The following is a 24,414-nucleotide window of genomic DNA, read 5'->3' on the forward strand; positions in this document are numbered from 1 at the left end:
AAGAAGATATATAACCGTTCAAAAAACAAAGACTGCCTGCACCCAAGCCAGAGGCCATTTATGGGCAGGGCAGAAGGCACTTCCCTGAAACCTGGTACGTGGACTGGGACCCTTTAAGAGGTTTGAATCCCAATCCAGAGCCAGGGAGGCAAGGGAGGCAAGGGAGGCAAGGGAGGCAAGGGAGGCAAGGGAGGCAAGGGAGGCAAGGGAGGCAAGGGAGGCAAGGGAGGCAAGGGAGGCAAGGGAGTCAGGGGAGCAGGACAAACCGCCTCGCTAGCACCCGCACAGCGCTGTGAGGAGGTCATCCATTGGTGGGGCAGAGTGGTTCTCCCCCGGCATTGGGAGCGTGGAGCGGGACCCCTGAAGACATCTGGGTTTGAACCCCACACAAGCCCCAGGGAGGCATAGGAGACTGTGGAGGGAAGGGAAAAAGAAAAAACAAAAAACAGCCCACTAATGGCCTGAACAGAGTGGTTTAGGGTACCTGGTCTGGGATGCCGCCATTTTTCTCCACATCACCAACAAGGTGGGGCTTCAGGGAATGGACAGCAGCCCACAGTGGAGGGGGGACCCACCTATACCAAACCACGCCCCTCCACACCTGGTAACTGCACATCTACCTGCGACTGACGCTAACCAACCAGACAGCCTCTCCTCCAGACCAGCGCTGCCAGTGGATCCAAGGCACCCAGAGGTTTTGCATTTTCTGATTTAATTCTTGGTCAATTCTTATTTTATGTGTACACACACACACACACACACACACACACGTGTGTGTGTGTGTATATTTTTTTTTTCCTTCCCTTTCTCTTTCTTTTTTCCCTCTTCTAGTCTGGTTATTCTGATTGTTGGTTTGTTTAAGAAGACATATTTAATCTATTCTCTTTACACCTGTTCTGTATCTCCTTCTTTATTTTCCTCTCCCTCTCTCTGGATTAAACTGCATAGTTTCTCTGCCCAATCAATTTTCTTTTATTTTTCCCCACTCCTGTCATTTCTCTCTTTGTATGGGTTAAGGATTCTTCTACCACTACCACCACCACCGCCACCCCCCGCTTTTCTTTTCTTTTTTTTTTTAATTTTTTCTTCCAAGGTTACTTCAATGAACAAATCAAAGCACACCTGGTGGAGGGTCCAAAACAATCACTATGAGTAGGGAGATACAGCAACCAGAATCACAACAACAGAGAGCACACAACACACTCCAAAAAACACTTCCTGAAGGGCCAGGCCCCAGACAGTGTATGACCCCTTTTTGATACAGTACTGCTCACAGGTGCAGGACACATAACAAGTTTTTAAAACACATAAAGGACAGAAAACTAGTCAAAATGACGAAATGGAAGAATTCTCCTCAAAAGAAATTCCAGGAAGAAATGACAGCTAAAGAATTGGTGAAAATAGATATAAACAATATAAGTGAACAAGAATTTAGAATAATAGTCATAAGATTAATCTCTGGGCTTGGAAAAAAGCATAGAAGACAGCAGAGAATCTATTGCTGCAGAGATCAAGGAACTAAAAAGTAGTCATGATGAATTAAAAAATACTGTAAATGAGGTGCAAAATAAACTGGAGGCAGTAACAGTGAGGATTGAAGAGGCAGAGAAGAGAATAAGTGAAATAGAAGATAAAATTATGGAAAAAGATGAAGCTGAGAAAAAGAGAGATAAAATTCTAGACCATGAGGGGAGAATTAGAGAACTAAGTGATTCAATGAAATGAAATAATATCCATATAACAGGAGTTCCAGAAGAAGACAGAGAGAAAGGGGCGGAAAGTGTACTTGAACTGGCAAATTCTGAAAGCAGCTAGGGACACATGGGCCTTAACCTACAAGGGTAGATGCATCAAGGGTAGTAGCAGACCTATCTACTAAAATTTGGCAGGTCAGGAGGGAGTGGCAGGAAATATTCAATGTGCTGAATAGGAAAAATATGCAGCCAAGAATCCTTTATCCAGCAAAGCTGTCATTCAGAATAGGAGAGATAAAGGTTTTCCCAAACAAAAACTGAAGGAGTTCATCACCACTAAACCAGCCCTATAAGAGATCCTAAAGGGGACTCCGTGAGTGGAATGTTGCAAAGACTACAAAGGACCAGGGACATTACCACAAGCATGAAACCTACAGATAACACAATGACACTAAATCCCTATCTTTCAATAAAAATGCTAAATGTAAATGGACTAAATGCTCCAATCTAAAGACACAGGGTATCAGAATGGATTAAAAAAACAACAACAAAAACCATCCATCTACTTGCTGTCTTACAAGAGACCCATTTTAGACTTGAGGACACCTTCAGATTGAAGTGAGGGGATGGAGAACCACCTATCATGCAAGTCAAAAGAAAGCTGGAGTAGCCATACTTTTTTCAGACAAACTAGATTTTAAACTAAAGGCTGTAACAAGAGATGAAGAAGGGCATTATATCATAATTACAGGGTCTATCCATCAAGAAGAGCTAACAATTATCCATCAAGAAGAGCTATGCACCGAATTCAGAAGCATCCAAATATATATAACAATAACATCAGCAATCTTATTGGTAAGAATGTGGTAATTGCAGGGGACTTTAATACTCCACTTACAACAATGGACAGATCATCTAGACAGAATATCAATAAGGAAACAGTGGCCCTGAATGATACACTGGACCAGATGGACTTGACAGATATATTCAGAACTTTTCATCCAAAAGCAGAATACACATTTTCTCTACTGCACATGGAACATTCTCCAAGATAGAGCACATACTGGGTCACAAAACAGCCCTCAATAAATATAAAAGAAATGAGATCATACCATGCACATTTTCAAATCACAATGCTATGAAACCTGAAATCAACCATAGGAAAAAGTTTGGAAAACCTCCAAATGAATAGAGGTTAAAGAACATCCTACTAAAGAATGGAAGGGTCAACCAGGCAATTAAAGAGAAAATTTAAAAATATATGGAAACAAATGAATGAAAACACAAAAGTCCAAACCCTTTGGGATGCAGCAAAGGCAGTCCTAAGAGGAAAATACATTGCAATCCAGGCCTATCTCAAGAAACAAGAAAAATCCCAAATACAAAATCTAATAGCACACCTAAAGGAACAAGAAGCAGAACAGCTCAGAAACCTCAAGGCCAAGAGAAGAAGAGAAATAATAAAGACCAGAGCAGAAATAAACAATAAAGACTCCAAAAACAAAAACAAAAACAAAAACAAAAACAAAAAACACCAGACCAGATCAATGAATCTAAGAGCTGATTTTTTGAAAACATAAAATTGATAAATCCCTAGTCAGACTTCTCAAAAAGAAAAGAGAAAGGACCCAAATAGATAAAATCACAAATGAAATTGGACTTATCACAGCAAACCCCTCAGAAATACAATTATCAGAGAATACTATGAAAAATTATATGTCAGAAAAATGGACAAATTCCTAAACACCCACACACTACCAAAACTCAAACAGGAAGAAATAGAAAATTTGAATAGACCCATGACTAACTAGTGAAGAAATTGAATCAGTAATCAAAAATCTCCCAACAAGTAAGAGTTTTGGGCCAGATGGCTTACCAGGGGAATTCTACCAGACATTAATACCTTTCCTTCTCAAGCTGTTCCAAAAAAACAGAAACGGAAGGAAAACTTCCGGACTCATTCTCTGAAGGCAGCATTACCTTGATTCCCAAACCAGACAGAGACCCCACTAAAAAGGAGAATTACAGGCCAATATCCCTGATGAACATGGATGTAAAAATTCTCAACAAGATACTAGCAAATCGAATGCAACGGTATATAAAAAGAATTATTCACCATGATCAAGTGGGATTCATTCCTGGGCTGCAGGGCTGCTTCAATATTTGCAAATCAATCAATGTGATACATCACATTAATAAAATAAAGAATAAGGACCATTCGATCCTGTCAATAGATGCAGAAAAAGCATTTGACAAAATATAGTACCCTCTCTCAATAAAAACCCTCAAGAAAGTAGGGATAAAAAGAACATACCTAACATCATAAAAGCCATATATGAAAGGCCGACAGCTAATATCATCCTCAATGGGGAAAAACTGAGAGCTTTCCCCCTGAGATCAGGAACACGACAGGGATGTCCACTCTCACTACTGTTGTTTAACATAGTGTTGGAAGTCCTAGCCTCAGTAATCAGACAACAAAATGAAATAAAAGGCATCCAAATTGGCAAAGAAGTAGTCAAACTTTCACTTTTCGCAGATGACATGATACCCTACATGGAAAACCCAAAAGACTCCACCAAAAGCTGCTAGAACTGATACAAGAATTCAGCAAAGTCACAGGATACAAAATCAATATACAGAAATCAGTTGCATTTCTATACATCAATAATGAAGCACCAGAAAGAGAAATCAAGACATTGGTCCCATTTACAACTGGGCCAAGAACCAGAAAATATCTAAGAATAAACCTAGCCAAAGATGTATGCTGAAAACTACAGAAAACTTATGAACGAAATTGAAGAAGACACAAAGAAATGGAAAAACGTTCCATGCTCATGGACTGGAAGAATACTGTTAAAATGTCAATACTACCCAAAGCAATCTACACATTCAGTGTAATCCTAATCAAAATAGCACCAGCATTCTTCTCAAAGCTAGAATAAACAATCCTAAAATTTGTATGGAACCAGAAAAGACCCCGAATAGTCAAAGTAATATTGAAAAAGAAAACCAAAGCAGGAGGCATCATGATCCCGGACTTTAGCCTCTACTACAAAGCTGTAATCATGAAGACGATATGGTACTGGCACAAAAACACATACATAGACCAATGGAATAGAACAGAGAACCCAGAATCGTACCTACAAATGCATGGCCAACTAATCTTTGACAAAGCAGGAAAGAGTATTCAATGGAAAAAAGACAGTCTCTTTAGCAAACGGTGCTGGGAGAACTGGACAGCAACATGTAGAAAAATGAAATTAGACCACTTTCTTACACTATACACAAAAATAAACTCAAAATGGATGAAAGACCTAAATATGACACAGGAAACCATCAAAACCCTAGAGGAGAAAACAGGCAACAACCTCTTTGACCTCACCCTCAGTGATTTCTTGCTCAACATATCTCCAGAGGCAATGGAATTAAAAGCAAAAGTGAATTTCGGAACCTCATCAAGTAAAAAGTTTCTGCACTGCAAAGGACACATTCAACAAAACTAAAAGGCAACCGACAGAATGGGAGAAGATATTTGCAAATGAAATATCGGATAAGAGTTAGTATCCAAAATCTAATAAAGAACTTACCAAACTCAACACCCAAAAAACAAATAATCCAGTGAAGAAATGGGCAGAAGACATGAATAGATGCTTCTCCAAAGAAGACATCCAGATGGCCAACAGACACATGAAAAGCTGCTCAACATCATTTACCATCAGGGAAATACAAATCCAAACCACACTGAGATACCACCTCACACCAATCAGAGTGGCTACAATTAACAATTCAGGAAACAACAGATGCTGGCAAGGATGTGTAGAAACAGGAACCCTCCTGCACTGTTGATGGGAATTCAAACTGGTATAGCCACTCTGGAAAACAGTGTGGAGGTTCCTCAAAAAAATTAAAAAGAGACCTACCCTATGACCCAGGAATAGCACTGCTAGGAATTTATCCAAAGGATTCAGGAGTGCTGATGCATAAGGGCACAGGTACCCCAATGTTTTTAGCAGCACTTTGAACAATAGCCAAATTATGGAAAGAGCCTAAATGTCCATCATCTGATGAACGGATAAAGAAGATGTGGTTTATATATACAATAGAATACTACTTAGCAATGAGAAAGAATGAAATCCTGCCATTTGTAGCAACGTGGATGGAACTGGAGGGTATTATGCCAAGTGAAATAAGTCAGTCACAGAAAGACAGATATCGTATGTTCTCACTCATATGTGGAACTTGAGAAACCTACCAGAAGGGAAAGGAAGGGGAAAAAAAATTGTTACAAACAGAGAGGGAGGGAGGCAAACCGTAAGAGACTCTTAAATACACAGAACGAACTGAGGGTTGGTGGGGCGGCGGGGGGAGGGGTGTGGAGAGGGGAAAATGGGTGATGGGCATTGAGGAGGGCACTTGTTGGGATGAGCACTGGGTATTGTATGGAAGCTCCCAAAACTAAGAGCACACTGTATACACTGTATGCTAGCCAACTTGATAACAAATTATATTTTTTAAAAAGTTGTTAATAAATTAGCTCAATTAGAATTTTAGTAATAAAATTATTTGTATGCCACTGCTTATCAAAGCTAATAGATAATTCTCACACTATTTAATAGTAAAAAATATACCAAGTCATGTTACTTCAAGGTTAAAAGCTTCAAATACAAGTGAAAATGAGACATTTGTCAAGATGAAAATTTGATAAAAATTTAGAAGTAAATCTTGCCAATACCTTCATTTGTTCAAATATTTAAAATGTAAAGTAATAAATTTCATCTATAAATACTAAAATTTCCCTATGTTACCTGATCAACATTTAAGTTAAAAACTCACTACAAGTTTAATATAGAAAGAGAAAGAGCCACAGGAAGTAGAAAAACACAGAAGTATTTTAAAAATTACCAAGATATTATTCAATTTTTAAAAATGTACTAAGCACCTATTAGGAGCTAAGCATCATCCTTGACATAAATACAAAAATAAGCAAGGCAAAACAACTGCTCCTATGAAACCTGCATCTAGGCAAGGAGTGATAAACGTAGCAGGAGATGTATGAACAGGGTGCTAAGAGAGTACAAGGAAGTGATACTTAATCAAGGTAGTAAATGCTAACAGTTGTCAATAAAAGCTTACCAGAGGAACAGTACTTTTATTTAGGCAGTTCTCAAAATGAGAAACAGCATTCCAGGAAGACAGAGCATATGCAAAAGACATCAGAAGTCATGACACATTCAATAAAGAGCAAGATCAGTAGAGGTGCAGAATGTAGTGGATTGAGGGCAACACCTGCCAACAAAAGAAATCCCACAGAAGGGACCTATTCTGATGTGCAAAGAAGCTTGAACTGCATGACCTATAGGTGATGCAAAGGTATTTTAGACTCTAAACAGAAAATTAAAGCAGTAAGATTATCGTTTTAATCACTGGTGATAAGGTGAAGAAATTCAAGAAAGAAAAGCAAAGCACAAAACTTCTGAAATATTCCAAATGAGAACTGATGAAAACAAAAGTGGAAAGATGGAACAATGTGGGAGAAGAAAGATAAATGATAGAGCAGGATGGCTCTCAAGAGCTGGCAAATGTGCATGAGTCCACATTGGTGTCATTCAACAAAACGGAATAGAGACAGAGTTTAGGGGGCAGCATGATGACTTCAGAGAAGGATGAAATGAGCATCTTTATCTCATTGTTTTTCCTTCTACAACCATGGAACCACTCAACAGAGTAAAAGAAAAATTAGTGCAAAAATTAGGAGAGTTGGGCAGAAAAGGTAAATAAAATAAAAAGGGTCTTACTTAGTAAAATAAAAAGTTGGGCTATAGGAACAGGGCAAAAGAAACTGCAATAAAAAGCTGCATATGAAACCAAACCAGCCCCAAAGTGTATGAGTCATGCCACATTCTAAGAACATAATGTGACATATAGAAGGTGAAATTTTACAACCAGTGAAAAAAATTTTGACTACTCTAATGAAAGTGAAAAAAAAAAAGTATCATGCGAAATTCATACACTCTTCCTCTTCCTGACCCCTGCACCAGTTCCATCTTACTTTGGTTAGTAAATTAGGCTTTTAAGTGAAGTGGAGGTTGGAGAATTCAAGGATATGTTTCCTGATAGAACTACAAAGAAAAAAAAGAACTGTGAAGAAGTCGGCTATAATTCCATGCTTCCCCTCTACTTGACTGTGTTTGTATCACATTTTAACAATAAGTGGTGATTGACAAAAGACAGTGAAAGCATTCATTTTAGAGTTGTTTTTTTTTTTAAAGAGAATGTACAGTAACCATATGAAAAAGATTCTACTATTGAGGGACAAGAAGGAACATGGGGATGGCTCTATTAGACTCTTTGCTGTGATAATATTCATCATAATGGAATTCTACATATATAAACTGGTTATCCTGGAGAAAATTAGGTTGCTAAGAATGATCCTTAAACAGTCTAGTTGACTAATTTCAAAAAGTTGGACATAATATAAAGAATAAATTTAATTCAGAAATAATACTAATATACCACTCTAAGAAGATAAAGTTTATAAACCTGGAAATAAATAACATACTAAATCCATTTAATTCCCTATTATCAAACAAAATGCTAACTATAGTACAGGCATACCTTGTTAAATTGCGTTTCACAGATACTATGTTTTTTTGTTTTGTTTTGTTTTTACAAATTGAAGGTTTGTGACAAGACTTTATCAAGAAAGTCCATCAGAACCATTTTCCAACAGCACTTTCTCACGTCATGTCTCCGTCACACTTTAGTAATTCTCCCAATATTTCAACTTTTCATCACTATTATATTTGTTACGGTGATCTGTGATCATCACTCACTTTGTAAGCTCAAATAATGGTATGCATTTTTAGCAGTATTTTTTAATTAAGGTATATACATTGTTTAGACATAATGCTATTGCACACTTAACAGACTACAGTATACAGTAATAGACCACAGTATAGTGTAAATATAACTTTCATATGTACTGGCAAACCTAAAAGTTCACTTGACTCACTTCACTGTGATATTCACTTTATGGCCGTAGTATGGAACCAAACCCCCAATATCTCCAAGTTATGCATTTTCCCAAATTGCTATTGTCTACAATCCTTTCTGAAGAAATCATAGGTGATGCATTTTGAGGTCCTTTAAATATAATAGAGGATATACTGTCTAGAATGTCTCTCTCCTCCTTCTATACTGTCATAAATATCCTGATTCTTCAGAAGAGTTCAAATGTCACCATTAGTGATATTTGGTGAAGAATTTCATGACTCCCTCAAGCACACTCTCCCTGTACATTTCAATATCCCCTGTACATCAAATACACAAAATATTAGGGCTCTTCACACATTTCCCACCCCTCTATATTCCAGGTCCTTGCCTTACTTATTACTGTAACCCCCATCACAAAACAATCTAATATAATGGCAAGAGTATGTACAGTCAGCACTCAAATGCTTAATAATGGTTTGCATTCACCTGCTCTTGGGACATTGTGTATGTGTGTATTACAGAAACCATAACCTTAAAAAATAAAGGCAGAATTTTATTTTAACAAATATCATTATTCTTCTACTATGTTCCAGTTACAAGCTGTTTGCTATTCCTTGAACGTGCAACAGCATGAAAGAGTCTGGCACACAGTGTTCCTACTGACTAAAAACTATTACCCATTTCCATACCTTGTCCCTCTGGAAAACAACTGCTCAGCTAGAAAAGGTCAATCTGAAATAGCCCCCAAAATAAAACTGAATACTCTCTCCTTTGTTCCCCTACTGTACAGACTGATATAGAAATACGTGTAACACTTTACTGCAACAATATCTCCACTAAATTTAAAACTGGTTTATACCTAATAAACCCATATAATTAGTCTACTCAAGACACATTTTGCTACAAGGTCACATTAGAGGGTATACTAGAATATCCCATCGCTCAAAACCAGAAGTTATACAGAGATAGTTTCATGGACTTTTTTTTTAATGGCTTGGTGGAGAGAATTTATGTTTTCAAGGTAAAATTACTTCAGTCACGCCTTTAATTAGTATCGATTACAGGAATCCCAAAATTAGTTTTTCAGGAGAATCTTGCCTTTACCCTTGAATATTTTCTCAGTTCACCTCTCCAGCTTACCTTACCTGCTTTTACAAAATTGCACTTTGCCCTGATGCAACAGGGATAAATGCCAAAGAAATCTATGACTTGTGGGTATTATAATGGTATTGTTCATTACATTATATAGCAGCTTTCTTATGAGGACTAATGGGGGTAAAAATCGGTTTCATTATTAGGAGTCAAGATGACTTCTCAGAGAACGACATCTACCTAAAGAACATTAACTCTTATAATTGGTATTTTCTTTTTTAGATTGGCTTAGATTTTTCCTGGGGCCCATTCCAGTTACAAAACTTATAGTTCTATTAACTCTCTTCTCCCTTTATGTCCACCATCATACCTCATTCACTCTTTCAACATTAAAAAGGGGGGAAAGTAGAACCAATACTCAAATCATGGCAAAGATAGCCACAAATCCTATGATCATTCACTTACAAAATGTCTGCCATGGATACCTGGCATCTGAGGGGGCCATCTAGTATCTACCTTCCTATGCTTAAAGAATCTTCCACTTTATGAGACAGAATCACTTGAAACTAAAGAAACTGAAAGCAGCAGCTATTTGCTTTCCGAACCTCCCTTGCAAGTGGGACAGGTGCATAAGATTTGGGTTTTGCCAGTCAGACAAACCAAGAAAAGGAGGAAGAGGAGACAGAGAAGAAGGAAGCAACAGCAGAGCACCACAGCAAGGACCACAAGCAATCCATGCTGGTGAGGTTGGGGGCAATAGCAAAAGAAAATTAAATCCAGTTTGAATTAATTCAGCCTTCTTTAATCCACTTTTGCAAAAAGAACTAGCAGCAATTTTAGGAATATCTGTTGCCTCATGTCAGTGAGAGTACAAATAGTGGCAAATATGCTACCTAACATCCAGTGCTATCACTGGATCACATCTGTGGTATGATTTGTAGCATTGTTCCTGGCTACAGATTCGAAGGCTGGTTCTCCTACCATTTAGGAAATAACTCAATATTATTAGGAGTAACCCAATAACCTCTTTAAAAATACTTTTTCTGTTTAAATCAAAGGGACTTCTGTTACTTAAAATGATGGGGATGCCTGGGTGGCTCAGTCGGTTGAGCGTCCAACTCTTGCTTTTGGCTCAGGTGATGATCCCAGGGTCGTGGGATTGAGCCCTGTGTCCAGTTTCACACTGGGCATGGAGCCTGCTTTAGATTCTCTCTCCCGTTGCCCCTCTCCGCCACTCGCTTGCTCTCTAAAAATAAAAATAAACTGTGAACATGAACATCAATTTTTAGATCCAAATACCACCCAAAAGCATCACTTTAAAGTTTAGACGGTCACTTCAACTCTTCTCCCAACAAGGCCTCATATAACTACCCCCATTCGCAACATGTTACAAATGGCGTGTTTTCAAAAGTCTCACAGCTCTTCCTTCAATCTACCGGGACTCCTCTCATAAGGGCCAATGTCAACATCCATGAGAATGACTGGCAGAGAACCACCAGGGAAATCACATCCTGAACCTTCCATCTGTGGTCTTACCTAAAACAGTATCTTGATGAAAACTGATATAAAGAGAACAATCTGTGACAGAAAAGCCAACTTAACATTAAAACTTGTGGGGCGCCTGGGTGGCTCAGTTGGTTGGGTGTCCGACTTCAGCTCAGGTCATGATCTCGAGGTCTGTGAGTTCGAGCCCCGCATCAGGCTCTGTGCTGACAGCTCAGAGCCTGGAGCCTGTTTCAGATTCTGTGTCTCCCTCTCTCTCTCTGACCCTCCCCTGTTCATGCTCTGTCTCTCTCTGTCTCAAAAATAAATAAACGTTAAAAAAAATTTTTTTAATATATAAATAAAACTTAATATTTATGTCACCATAAACAATGAAACAATGAACTGTTAAAGGAAGAAAACTCAGCTAAACTGTCTGATTTATTCACACTTTCGTAACTTCAAAACCCAATCATCAGTCCTAGAATTGTAAATATAGCAATTATGCTATGGTCTGAAAGTCTGTCCCCCTTAAAACTCGTATGTTGCAATCTCAACTCTCAATGTGATGGTATTAGGAGGTAGGGCTTCTGGGGGTAAATAGTCACTAGGGTAGAGCCCTCATAAATAGGATTACTGCCCTTACTAATACGGCCCAAGAAAGCTCCCCTGTCTCTTCTACTTTGTGAGGTTTCAGTGAAAAACAGCCATCTAGAAAGCAGGCCCTCAGCAGACACCAAATCTGCCAGCACCTTGATCTTGGATCTTCCAACCTCCAGAACTGAGGGAAATAAATTTCTGCTATTTTTAAGTCACCAGTAATGGTATTTTGTTATAGAAGCCTGAACAGACTAATACAAGTTTTCTTTAACATAGTGTTTCTTAGACTGTGCTCCCTCCTCCACACATATACACACACACTAATGATGATGACGATGCCACCATCACCACCACCAGGATGAAATACCAAAAGCATAAATTTTCAATCCCAGCAGCATTTGGGAATGACTTACTTCAGAAACTCTTAAAAATATCAGGAAAAGAAAAAAAGAAACTCTTAAAAATATCAATAACTTCGGCTCTTCCATCAGAGATTCTGATTAAATTGGTCTGGGTTGGGACCCAAGCATCAATATTGTCTAAAAGCACCTTGACCTTTCACCCAACACAGCATTCCATCATAGCACAATGTCAGGCCCCAACAGGGACCTGGGCATGCCGATGGAGGCAGGCACAAAAGGCAAGGATGATGGCTTCTGGGAAGCAGAACATGCTGCCATCAACTCCATGATGGACCAGATCAACTCCTGTCTGGACCACTTAGGAGGAGAAAAATGACCCCCCTCCATGCCTGCCTCCAGAAGCTGCTTGAGTCCACCCAGCAGATATGCCTTGCATTCCAGCAGCAGCTCAGGAAGGTCCCTAACAATGCCAGCTCCTAGGCTCTGGGAGCCACCAACCAGCTACAACCCTGCCTCCCTGGGTTATGTTCTGGCCTGGGCACTCACCACCTGGGTTAGATACCTTCTCATGGGCTAGCCTGCGAGTCCCCTGGTGAGTCTGCCTGCCTGGGCCATCCTTCTGGTACTTCCCTTGGCATGCCTGGGCCAGCCCCCACCACCCAAGCATCCTCTCCTGGGGTCAGGTGTGGACTTGCAAACCACCCACCTTGCCTGTCTGCCTAATTCCAGAGCACTCCCCACTCTGCCCAGGCCTTGAGCATCCACATTAAATACTCTCCAGCAAAAAATAAATAACAATAAAAGATCCTCAAGGAATTCTAATTCACTTAGGGCTCAAAACTAGTGAAGAAGAATCCGACTTTCTGAAGCATCTGTTTGTCCTTAGCACTCTGTTCTTTTACAGTGGTGTTAATGTATTTAACTCACTAACCAGTTGGCCCTAAATATTAGTTAATAATTAGCTCTTAAAGCTATGGAAGATCATATTAGGAAGCAAAGCACCAAATAAATTACTTTCCACACAACAGTCTTCCATATTTTCCTCAAAAATTTTATAACTTGAGAAGTAGAATTTTTAGATTTCACAATTACTGCTTAAATTTTACTGAGTATAAATATCCAAAGATCTGTGAAGATAAAAATAGACTGTCAACAGAGTGGCCAAAATGAAGAAATCAGGAGACTATAGATGCTGGAGAGGATGTGGAGAAACAGGAACCCTCTTGCACTGTTGGTGGGAATGCAAATTGGTGCAGCCGCTCTGGAAAGCAGTGTGGAGGTTCCTCAGAAAATTAAAAATAGACCTACCCTATGACCCAGCAATAGCACTGCTAGGAATTTATCCAAGGGATACAGGAGTACTGATGCATAGGGGCACTTGTACCCCAATGTTTATAGCAGCACTCTCAACAATAGCCAAATTATGGAAAGAGCCTAAATGTCCATCAACTGATGAATGGATAAAGAAATTGTGGTTTATATACACAATGGAATACTACGTGGCAATGAGAAAAAATGAAATATGGCCTTTTGTAGCAACGTGGATGGAACTGGAGAGTGTGATGCTAAGTGAAATAAGCCATACAGAGAAAGACAGATACCATATGGTTTCACTCTTATGTGGATCCTGAGAAACGTAACAGAAACCCATGGGGGAGGGGAAGGGGAAAAAAAAAAAAAAAAGAGGTTAGAGTGGGAGAGAGCCAAAGCATAAGAGACTGTTAAAAACTGAGAACAAACTGAGGGTTGATGGGGGGTGGGAGGGAGGGCAGGGTGGGTGATGGGTATTGAGGAGGGCACCTTTTGGGATGAGCACTGGGTGTTGTATGGAAACCAATCTGACAGTAAATTTCATATATTAAAAAAAAAAAAAAAAATAGACTGTCAAACTTCTATTACAAATTTTCAAGCTTTTAGTATCCAATTCTTTACTATATAAATATTTAGTGGTAACCCTCAGTGATGTTTTAGTTTGCTTCTTCACTCAATATATTATACACACCAGAGTCTCATTTTACTTATAAGATATGAACAAATGAATATAATTAAATATCCTTTAAATGCTTGTATTCTCAGTTTAGAAAATTCTGCAAAAGTGGTAAAAGAGGCATTATGTTAACTTACCTACAAATTTTCATAAAAATATACACAATATAAATAGTGCAGTCACTTTGACACTGTATTACTTTGACACTGGGTGACTTACATCAACCATTAGCTATTCTTAATAAAGTGTGAAAAGATCACAAAACTAATGCTTTCTTGTTGTTGTTGTTTTTATTTTAGAGAGAGACAAACAGCGAGCACATGCGCGAGAGAGGGGCAAAGGGAGAGAGGTACACAGTCCCAACTAGGCTCCATGCTCAGCTCAGAGCCCAACACATGGCTCAATCCCATAACACAACCTGGGACACAACCTGAACCAAAATCAGGAATCAGACACTTAACTGACTGAACCACTCTGGTGCCCCACAAAACTAATGTTTTTTAAAATAATCATAAATTTTTTGTTTTGTCCTTCAAGTAGGTCCAGTCAAATAGGAGAAGTCATCGTGGCTTTAAGAAAACTGCATTACTCGAAACCAATTAATAATGCTGAGATTTCACCTGGGAAAACTGGTATACTTCCAAATGTTTAAACACTCCTGAAAATAAAAAGCCATCACTTTTTACTCTTTTTCAAATCCACATAAATCAACAGAGAAAAGTCTGCAATCTTAATCAGACACCCACAGTAGACCTACTGTTTGTGGGGGGGAAAGGGGGGAGCATTAAGATTCTTCGACAAAACTATAGACTCCATTTTTTTCTGAGACTCCAAAACTCAGAATGAAATAGTAGCTAGAAAATCTCCAGTCTTCTGATAATGGTGCTAATTTTAGAGCTACCTGGATACTAACTAGGACCAAAAAGCAAGAATTAGTTACTTCCAACTTCACCCTGGAATCAAACAAGTCAAAGAAAAAACTTCAAGGTAATCACAGAAAAAAACAAAAGAGAAACAGTCATTTAATACTCACTTTTTAAAACATCAGAAACACGTATTTTAAATAGGATGACTTCACAACGATTTAGTTACCAGAAGAATATAAAGCAACAGGTAAGATATTAATTTGCTATTAAGTTCTATATAAATACTACTTAAGAAAACCGAAGAGTACATTTCAGTAGGCATTTAAAAAAATTTTTTTTAATGTTTTATTTATTTTTGAGACAGAGAGAGACAGAGCATGAACAGGGGAGGGTCAGAGAGAGAGGGAGACACAGAATCTGAAGCAGGCTCCAGGCTCTGAGCTGTCAGCACAGAGCCCGATGTGGGGCTTGAACTCATGGACCATGAGATCATGACCTGAGCCAAAGTCGGACGCTTAACCGACTGAGCCACCCAGGCGCCCCTCAGTAGGCATTTCAATAGGCATTCATTAATCTACCAGAGATGGAAAGCAGGTAGAAAAGAAGAAGGACAAAATCATTTGAAAGCTACAAAATAAACTTTTTCCTTAAATTGAAATAACTGACAAAAAGAAAATGGGACCAGACTAGGAATTAATTTCTAATCTAACTCTCAGAATTTATCAAATTGAAAATCTAGTGTATATTTTTAAAACTCATGGTGGAGAGGGGGGTTCTCTTTAGAGTCTCACACTACTTCACAACCCCAAAAACAATTAAAGAATTAAGTATGATGTATGGTGCAAGCAAGGAGGCAACCAGTATGGACAGCAATCTGTACTGGTAATATTCTATTGATTAGCTTGTATATATAGTAGGCATACCATAATTATTATGTTATTCTTTTTACCTCAATTTTAAAAATAATGTCTTGTGGGCTGGAAACAATGCAGGAGAACTTAAACTCATGATAATGACATATATAAGACAAAAGGATAATAAGCAGAGATAAAGTATACTAAGGATTTCATAAGTATACATGTCAAAAAAATCCTAGAATTTTAAGAATTCTCAAAAAAATAAAATTTTTAAAATTCTCAAAAGACTGCAAATTTGCAGATGGAAGAAACTGAATGACAAAATATAATCGATATGAAAGACAAGAAGAGAAAAGAAATGGGCAGAACAAATAGAAAACTCAAAATAAAATGTCAGCTATGAATCCAAATACATGAGCAACCACAATAAGCACAAGTTGTAAAAGGACTTTAAAAAGCTTCAGTAGATGGTGCCTGGGTGGCTCAGTCAGACTTCAGCTCAGGCCATGGTCTCACGGCTCATGAATTCGAGTCCCACATCAGGCTCTGTGCTGACAGTCCAGAGCCTGGAGACTGCTTTGGATTCTGTGGTCTCCCTCTCTCTCTGTCCCTGACCCCACACTTGTGTTCTGTCTCTCTCAAAAATAAATAAAAGCATTTTTAAAAAAATTTTTTAAAAAAGCTTCAGTAGAAGACAAACTTTAACAATGGATTTAAAATCAACCCAAAAACTGCAACTATATGCTACTTAAAAAAGAAACATCTAGAAAATATAAACACACAAAAAGTAAAAAGATGGAACACTATATAAATGAGGCAAAAACTTACCAGAGAAAAGTGGATATGGCAAGCAATACCTAACAAAACTCTGGGGCAAACTGCATTAGCAGCAACTAAGTCAATAAATAATGGTATAAGTACATTAGGAAGAAAAGTCTTTATCTTACCTCTATTTCAAAACACTGCTTCAATGCACATAAAGCAAAATAGGCATATCTATAGAAAGAAACTGTCAAATTAATCACCAAGCGAAATATTTTTAACACACTTCTCTCAGCAATAAATCAGAGACTTAAAAATCAGGAATCAGAAGATTTCAACAGAACAAATTTGATTGAATGGACACATCTAGAACACTGCACTCAAAAAACACAGAATATACAATCTTCTTAAGCACACATAGAATATTTTTATTTTTTTTAAAGATTTAAAAAAATTTTTTTAGTAAGCTCTACACCCAACATAGAGCTCAAACTCACAACCTCAAGACCAAGAGTCATGCCCCACATGGAATTTTTTTTAAGTTTACTTATTTGAGAGAGAAGGAGAGACAGAGAATGGGAGCACGTGTGCTTGGGGGAGGGGCATAGAGAGAAGGATAGAGAAATCTCAACTGGCTCACCACTGTCAGTGCAGAATCCTACACAGGCTCGATCCCAAGAACTGTGAGATCATGACCTGAGCCAATGCTCAGATGCTCAAATGACGGAGCGACCCAGGCGCCCCAATATTTTCTAGATTGGGTCCACACACTGGACCATAATGCAAACCTTAAGTACAGGACTACCATACATGCCACACAGTAATTGTAATTAATTAACCTAGAAAGATTAACTAGGAAAAATCCATATCTGTTTCGAAATTAAGAATCACATTTCTAAAAAAACACAGTTCAAAGAAACCTCAATGGAAATTGTAAATTTCCGTTATTAGATTACTGCATTATTACTAAATATTAGATGCAAATAATGAAACTGAGGTACAGGTAAAAATAGTACTAAGGATGTTTAAATTATAAAAGCTAAAAGGACAAGAAGAGCTAATCCAAAGAAAGTATAAGAAAAATAAAGGGAGAAGAAATCCCTAAAGTAAAAAAATAAAATAAAAAAAGTACCACAGATTTTCCAAAAGTATAGGAACAACATGAGCTTACAAAACTACATCAAGTCAAGTTTTTAGAAACCTGAATAAGCTACAACTATTAATAAAATCAAGAGAGTAAATTCATGTTTTCCAGGTGGGAGAAAAAGGGAGGGAGAACATAGCCCATATATCTACTGGTAAATTCTCTAAAATTTTCAAAGACCAAATAATTCTAATCTTAAGACAAAAATTATTGCAATGTACTGGAAAAGAAAACATTCCAGAATAGCAGAATAAACAGTTTTCTCAAGTACATACAGAATATTCACAAGAATATGGGCTATGCAACAAAGAATTGAAATCATACATGGTATGTTCTCTGGCCACAAGAAAATTAGAGTAGAATATATAAGGAAAGATATCTACAAAATCCTAAAAATTTGGAAATTAACCAATACACTTCTAAACACATAACTGCAGTAGATGATTAACCTTTTCCTTACAGAGGGCTGGCCTTTGCCCTCAGCCAGTGTAAGGTAATCTCTAAACCCTTGAATTGTCTTTACTAAGAGTGCCTTTTTGTTGATCTGAGGCCATAAGCCACCTCAGATAATCTAGGCTAACAATGTGTAGGGGCTTTGGGCCACTCAGTGTAAGCCCAACCTCTGGGGGGGCTAGAGACTATAGCCAACAAAGCAGGAAGTCATCATGTCTACATGACCAAACCCTAATAAAACACACACCAAGTCTCATCTGACTTCCCTATTTGGCATCACTCTACATGTTGGCACACATTGCTGGGAGAAGTAAGCGCTGTCCACACACCTAACACTACTGGGAGAAGACAACTGAAGGTCTGCACTTGGAACTCTCCTGGACCCTGTCCTATGCACCTCTTTCCCTGGCTGATTTTTACTTGTACTAAAATAAACCATAACCAGCATATAACAACTTTCAGTGAATTCTGGAAGTCCTAGTGAATTACTGAACCTACAGGTAGTCATGACAACCCTCAATCTGCAACTGGGTCAAAAGTGCGAGTGGTTTTAGGGAAGGGGGGATAAGCAAAATAGGTGACACGGATTAAGAGTTATAAACTTACGGTTATGAATAAGTCACAGGCATGAAAAGTCCGGCATAAGGAATATAAACAATAATACTGTAATAACTTTTTATGTTGACAGATGGTAACTACACTTATCACAGTGAGCATTTCATAATGTGTATGTAATTGTTGAATCACTATGCTGTACATTTGAAACTAATATAATGTTTTATGTCAACCATACTTTAATTAAAAAAAATAAGATCAGCTAAATTTAAAGGCTTTAGAAGGGTGCCTGGGTGGCTCAGTCAGTTTCAGCTTGGGTCATGATCTCACAGTTCACGGGATTAAGTCCCTCATCAGTCTCTGTGCTTGTCAGAAACTTAAGATTCTCTCTCCTATCTCTCTGCCCTTCCCCCACTCACACACATACACACTCAGGCTCTCTCTTAGGCTCTCAAAACAAATAAATACATAAATAAATAAACAAACATTAAAAATAAATAAAAGCTTTGGAAAGAACTGTACTTTTAAATAAATGGAATGTTATTTTTTTTAATTCTGTCTAAAAAGCCTAGTAGTTTATGTTTTACTAGCCATACCCTGACTTATATGCCAACCCAGGTAGAGCCTAGGTTGGTGACTTTACCCAGGGATTAACCAGCCCTGAGAATGGGGGCCATGTGCTCCCTAGACTGGGAAACACCACCCTCCAATAGAAGCAGCATATGGCAAAACTCAGAATCCACTGTATTTATACTTAAAACCTTCCTTCCATATCTCTAGAATGATGCTTGCAAACAACCTATGAAAGTGCCATATTCTTTGAATTCCGCAAAGCGGCTCTGAATAATAAAGCTGATTTGACAGTGTTTAAAACATACACACACAAATACACATACAAGATACCACTGCATACATGTAAGAATGGCTTAAAGGAAACTGACAATATCAGGTACTAGTGAGGATGCAAAGCAACTGGAACTCTCATACACGGCTAGTGGAAATGAAAAATGGCACAGCCACTTTGGCAAATTTTCAGTTTCTTATAAAGTTAATTATAGTTACCACAGAACACAGCAATCTGACTCCTAGGTATTTACCCAAGAGTAATGAAAGAGAAATAAAAACTTAGGCTCATACATAATACGAATAGTTAAAGCAGCTTTATTTGTGACTGCCAAAACTAGAAACAACCCAAATATTCTTGAACTAATTAGTGGATAAACAAACTGTAAAGCATCCATACAATCTTACTCAGCCACAACAACAAAAACTACTGATACACACAGCAACACAGATAAATCTCAAATGCATTATTCAGCCTCAAAGAAGCCAATCTCAAAGGCTACATACTGCATGATTCCATTTATATGACATTCTGGAATAGACAAAACTATAGGAACAGAAAACAAGTCAGTAACTGCAAGGAGCTGAGAGTGGGGGGCAAGAAGTACAAAAACACACAAGGAAATTTTGGGGGGTTAGAACACTTCCATATCTCAATTGTGGTGCTGGTATCGACAAAGATTCTCTGACTAACCTCTATCTAGGTTCCATTGAGTCCTTTCTCAGCTAGGCCTCAACCTTGGCCTACAAAGACTTGAACAGGATACTAACATAGCTTCTAATAGCTCAAGGCTGCATCCCTAAGATGACCCTAGTCCCTCATAAAGTGCCTGCCTGAGAAAACTCACTGCTGCCAAAAGAATTTACTGTTTGTTCCAGCCAACACCTGAACATAGGGCCCCTGTCTGCCAGTCTCTGTGGGAGGGCAGGAGCCTTGGATAAGTGCCAGTTAACCAACCCAGATGGTTTCACACAGACCAATTTCCCCTTCCAGTTTTTTTGTAATTTATCACTCCCCTGACTCTACTGAACCCTTGCTCACCCCCTCCCTACTCCTTCATTCTCCCTTTAAAACACTGAGTTACCCATGTACAAATCAAAGTAGAATTCCATTTACACTGCACTCTATTCCACACTGCAATAATATATTACTGATTAAAACCTGAACTTACCCTTTTAACTAGGGTCCAGCTTTGTTCATCTTTGACAACACAGAATTGTATGCATTTGTCAAAATTTGCAATATCATATACTAAAAAAAAGGTACATTTTACTTTATGTAAAATTATACCTCAATTACAATAAGCAAAAAAATGAAAGCAACAAGTTTCTGAACCATCAGCTTCTGAACCATAATTCACTTCATTAATTATGTCAGAGAAAAATCATATGATCTGAAATGCAGAAAAGCTACAAACAAACACCAATTCTAGAATTTTTGCTTGTATCAACAACTGAATGCATACATCCTTTTTCTCTAAAGCAAAAATGGCAAACTATGACGAGGGTTTCAAATCTAGCCCATGCTTTGTTTTTGTATGGCCCTATGAGCTAAGAATGGTTTTTACATTTTTAAAGGTTGTTAAAAAAAAAAGAAAGAAAGAAAGAAAGAAAAAAAGAAAAAGAAAAAAGAACATGCAACAGAGACTATATGTGGCCCACAAAGACTAAAATGTTTACACTCTGAATGTTTCTAGAAAACTTGGACCACCCTTTGCTCTAAAGCCTTACAACTCAAAATATAGACCATGTAGCAACAGCCTCAGAAAATCTCAAGCTCCATCCGAAAGTACTAAATCAGAACATGCATTGTAACAGAGTAAAACCAAAGTATTACCTTTCCATAGAGATGGGTCTTTGGAATATCAGAATATACACAGTAAATATATAATAACGTAAGTAGTATATACAACTCTAGAAAACAGCAATATTTCTAGTATAAAACTACATCAAACCAGATAAAGCATCAATTAAATCTCAGTGATATTGTGACTGTATGTGTTTTCCCAACTCAAAATTATAGTTGATACAATGCAACACTAAGATAAAATATTTTAAATCATTCTCCCAGAAAATGTGGTAATAAGCATGCATAATAAAAAATTACAAAGATGCTCCAAGGTTTCTAAGAAATATCTCCCTAATTATTTCACTCAAGCCCTTCATTTCATCAAAAGAAAAAATAGGACTTGAATTTTTCCAAGACTTTATATGGCATACTACAGTCATTTATCTCAGCCTCAGAATGACTTGAAAATGGTCATTCTACAAGTCTTGCCACAAACTGTTTAACTGAAAATTAGGTACAAGAATTAGCGACACTGAAACTCTGTTGCTGTGTTTCCTCCTGGGAATGAATGAAAGAGAGAGAGAAGAAAGAAGCATACCACATATATTTAACAGTACTTTAAATAAAATTACAAATAGTGCAAAATGCAATCATTACTCTACAATTATGGGTTATGTATTTGTTTGTATCAATACAAAGCTCCCTCATATCCAAAGTCATTCAACAATATGATTGCTAATACACAGGTTTGGATTTAGGACTCTCCCACATTCTTTCTGTGACGTCTAACAAATCCTACAATGCTTTTGAAAGCCAATGTTGAAAATATTAACTATAATATACTTTTCTACTAGTTCTACCTTAAATATAAAAAACTGTGCATTAATTCCAGGGCTGAGATTTTTTACGTTTGATTGCTTTGAGGTTAATGAACTAAACCGACTTAAAATGTACACTGTGTATTAAGTTAAACATGAGCTCATACTGAGGTCTTCAATTCTAATTCACTACCGCAAGGATCATCCTTCCCCTTGTTTATTTGTACCTTCCTATCCCAAGTAAGAAACTTGGTTCCTACCTCGTATGATCTATTTTACTTAACTGCTTAATTCTAGCATGCAATCACAGCTATGGGAAGCAACACTGACAACTGGAGTGCACTGCTTATGTGCAGTTCCTTTCGCCTTTAGTCTTTCAGGTTCCATGCATTTCCAAAGTTAATTAAGTCAGCACCTTTCCTCCCCAACTCTGTCAGTGAGATTCTTTCATAATTTCTAACAGAATTAGAATCTTCTGTCTCAATCTGCAATCTACCTAAGGTCTTCCAACCTTCTAAACGATTTTTTTTAATTTGCATACATTAAGGTTCACTTTCTGAGTTAAAGTTCTATGGGTTTTGACAAATGCACAGTGTGCTTTTTTATGATGCTTCTCATCTTTTATAAACATAAAACATCTTACAATTTTACCACTCATTCTACAGGCAAACACACACATTTCCAAAGTCATCTTCAATTCTACTAAACAGGATACAGAGTTTTCATGTTTGTAGTCTTATCTCCATGCACATACCACTCTTTCCACAATCTCTGAGGAGACTCATTTCAGAAAACTTTGCTTTCAGATTACTAACAGTTGTCTGCTCATGATTAGGCTTAAAAGAAAAATTGTTACAGTATATAAGAAAACAGATTTCATCTTATTTTACAACCAAGTTTTGAGAGTTTTACTCACACCTCTATCATTAATAAATTAATGAAAGCATATAAAGACAGTTATGAACTCATTTTGCTGATTTCACTTCCACTTTGGTCCTCCCATATACAAACTGATATGAGGCAGATTTGCTTATCTCAGTCTCACTGTAAAGATTTTTACACAAAGTCAGTCTAGTCTAAACAGTATCTGCTTACTATAGATTAAGTTTATTTTAATAAATAACAATATTATTAAATCCAATACCAATGATTCAGGGAATTTGACTGAGAATATAAGTAAGATTCAACAGCACATAGGTTCTAGCCCCTAAAGCCTGCCCCAAACCAGATAAAGACCTCTGAATATTCCTAGAATTCATCTATCAAAACTAAAATTCCAGACTATACTGTGTAAGATCCTCTTGGTTAATAAATATCATATTATTATTTTCCCACGAGTCATGTATTCATATTTTCAATGCAAAAAAAAAAAAAAAAAAAAAAAAAAGCTCTAACTTCCAACTTAAGTCCAGTGTGAAAGTAGCTCAGAAGTCATCACTCCATTCTAATGACCAGCAAAAACCTGAACAAACTGAAAAATCAACAATTCTTAGATCCATCAGAGAGGCAGGGTCACATAGCAAATTGGTGCCCTCAAAACTGGAGAAAAGCAAATCCAGAATATCACAACTTACAAGAGCAGAAACCCATAAACAGAAACCTCCAGGAGAATCAGTAGTAAGGTAGGAAACCTAAACTGTATTTGACTTGTAAGAGCCTTAGCTTAGACAAATCTGAAAGTTAAAATTTCTAAAGGGAGTCAGTCATGAGGGGGCCCTCACACTTCGGAAAGTTTTACCTCCAGGAACTCTACCAGGGCCTCACAGTGAAGATCAAAGAAATATCACCTCATGCTCCCAGCAGGAGGAAGGATAAACTAACCAACACATTGTATTCTTCTTAGCAAGGCTTGCCCTAGAGGGACACAAATTTACCAGAGCCTAAACTATTGGGGTTTTATCAGAGCCTAACCCACCTAAGGGAAGGGAATTACCCAACTCCAGCATCCTGTAGCCACCTTGACCCACCTAATGAGGAAAAAAACTAAGAAGCATTTGTCAAGCTCACAGCTCAGGAGCACAGGCTCACTAAAAAACTGGGCCCTCGCCTGGGTGGCTCAGTCAGTTGAGTGTCCAACTTTGGTTCAGGACATGATCTCATGGTTTGTGGGTTTG

At 37.7% G+C, this 24,414-nt stretch overlaps 1 protein-coding gene and 1 pseudogene across 1 annotated transcript in view; one reads left to right on the forward strand and one right to left on the reverse strand.

The window, feature by feature from the left end:
* The window catches only part of LRP6 (LDL receptor related protein 6), a 176,611-nt gene that overhangs the window by 106,587 nt on the left and 45,610 nt on the right, over window positions 1-24,414 (reverse strand). The window lies entirely within an intron of this gene.
* LOC122240300 lies at window positions 12,112-13,165 on the forward strand (annotated as a pseudogene).

The sequence above is a fragment of the Panthera tigris genome, chromosome B4, assembly GCF_018350195.1.
Source record: "Panthera tigris isolate Pti1 chromosome B4, P.tigris_Pti1_mat1.1, whole genome shotgun sequence".
Taxonomy (NCBI): Eukaryota; Metazoa; Chordata; class Mammalia; order Carnivora; family Felidae; genus Panthera; species Panthera tigris.